Source organism: Apis dorsata, unplaced genomic scaffold (assembly GCF_000469605.1).
Source record: "Apis dorsata unplaced genomic scaffold, Apis dorsata 1.3 scaffold_19, whole genome shotgun sequence".
NCBI classification, from domain to species: Eukaryota; Metazoa; Arthropoda; class Insecta; order Hymenoptera; family Apidae; genus Apis; species Apis dorsata.
The window spans coordinates 17,683-20,031 of record NW_006263321.1 but is presented as its reverse complement, the minus strand read 5'-3'; positions in this window follow the sequence as shown (position 1 = coordinate 20,031).

The following is a 2,349-nucleotide window of genomic DNA, read 5'->3' as shown; positions in this document are numbered from 1 at the left end:
GGCAGGGGGAGGGGGAGGGGGACGATGCTTCCGCCGATCGAGTTGTTACGAGGAGTGTCTTACGAGGAGGAGGGGGAGCGGAACGCGAGATAAACGCGATTTCGCGACACCGTTGCGAGGATTAACTTTCCTTGACGCAGTGGAGCACAACTTCTGTCCGAAAGTTTTTGGTAAACTGCCAATTTTTATGATTTATCGTTGTCGAGGGACGATTACACCGCTCCTTGTTGGATGATGGCTAGATATCTTGGATATCGGAACATTTTCAAAATCAAAAGAGAATCTAGGGAACTTTGATCAACTTTATCGATCGAATTTATTAATTTCTTTGCTGCAGAGAATGGCGGGGGAAATATTTTTTATCTTCGTTTCTTTCTGCGAAATCAATCTTTTTTTCCGAGTTTTGGAAATTCGATCGTTGCATTTCTTCCTTGTTTCCCGTGTTATTAATTTACGACACGGCTTATTACTCGAGCGCAGGCGTGCTACGTTATTACGCGACGCGTCACGATGGGTGTTGCGTCGAATGGGGGAATTAAACTCGTCGGATTCTCTTTCGAAGGGCGGAACGAACGAACGTCATAACGAAACGGGACTTTGCGCGAGAATTCCGATCTCCCTTCTAATTTCCTCGAAAATAAAATTCGATTACGCGGATCGATCGATCGATCTCTCTCCGCCTTGTCGATTGCGAAACAATGCTTGCCAACGTTGAAGCTATATTTCGAGTTTTCGAGCTAATGGAAAAAGATCGTTGTAATCGCCAGGTCACGTTACATTCGTTTCGTGATAATTTTCCCTCGAAACGTAATTAACGTATTAATTTATGTTGATTATTGCGAAGCGGATTGACTCGCGAGAGAGGGCGAAGGTTTTTCATGAAATTTCGAGATTCTCTGTTTGCTCTGTTTAGTTATCCGGATTCGTGTTTCAATTTTTCATTTTCGAAATAGAAAAAAAGAAAGAGGGAATAAAATAAAATAAAATGGGCAATAAGAATGGAAAAGAAAGGGAGAGCGTAAAAAAACGTAACGTAACGCGTGGAAAAGTTAATCGACACAACGTGTAGCGGATTGCTGAAACGCGCGAACGAGTAATTTCAACAATAATAAAACAATGGCGGAATGGACGGCCATTGTTTCATCGCTTCCCCTCCCCGTATCATCCCATCGCCTCGTCGACAACAATAATTGATACGATTAGAACGTTAAGGATGAGAGAGACGTGAAATAAAAAAAACAAAAGAAAAGAAAAGAAGAAGAAGAAGAAGAATAACGGACAACAGAAGAAGAAATTAAATTATAGAAAAAAAGAAAGAAGGAATAATCGAAATAAAGAAACGAAAATGAAAACGGTTTGAGGAAATTTTAATGATAAAAAAAAAAAAATGGTAAAACCGTTGTCTCGTTAAACGTTACGTTAAGTTGATATCCGTTGATAATAAATCCATGACAATGAAACGTAAGGGAGGGAGAGGGGGTGGAGGGAAGAGAATAAGAGAAAGAAATGGAAGGGAGAGATCGAAAGAGGGAGGGATGGGAATTGATCGGTCGTCGTCGTCGTCGTCGTCGATTCGATCCACCCTCGGTGTTCCCCTTTTTTTACGATCGTATCGATCGACGACGTATCGGCTTGAAGGAATCGAACACGAGATTAGGTTTAAATCGTGTACATTATTAATAATAATAACAAGAACGTAACAAGCGTAGCCGTTGTCGTTTTAGCCACGTCGTAATCGGGCATCGTTGCGATCCACTGATCGAGGGGGTTGTTTGATCGAAGGACCCGGCGTTTATATATTATGCGCGTGTGCGCTAATGTGGGAATCGGAGCCTCGTAACGTTGTCGTGCCTGTTCGTCCCTTAATTAATAACATTCGCCCCTGTAAAAATCGTCGAATTTCGATCGCGCGCTTTTCCACCCTCGAAAAACGATTCTTCTTTTTTTTGTTCTCCAGAAGAATGAATCAGAGGTTTCTTTCATCGATATATCTCTTTCCCATGTCGCTCGTTAACAAAAGAATACGCGTGATATTTGCAAACGAGTCATTTCATCGGGTATTCACGGTTTTTCTTTTTTTCTTTTTTTTTTCTTATAGTCGATCGAAGTATCCACGCGATTTGTCAACGTTTATCAACGGATTGATTCAAGCTCAATCTCACTTGGTTAACCCCCTTTTTCTCACGGTTGCGGATTTTTCGCGATGTGTATCGCGAGAAAGAGATTCTTCCCGGTTGAATAGAGCCGCTCGAGGAGGAACGATGAATAATCTCTCGAGGTGAATGGGGACGCGAAATAATTCTGTTTCATCCGGTTTCCGAGGTGTCCGAGTGTAGGATGTATCCAGGA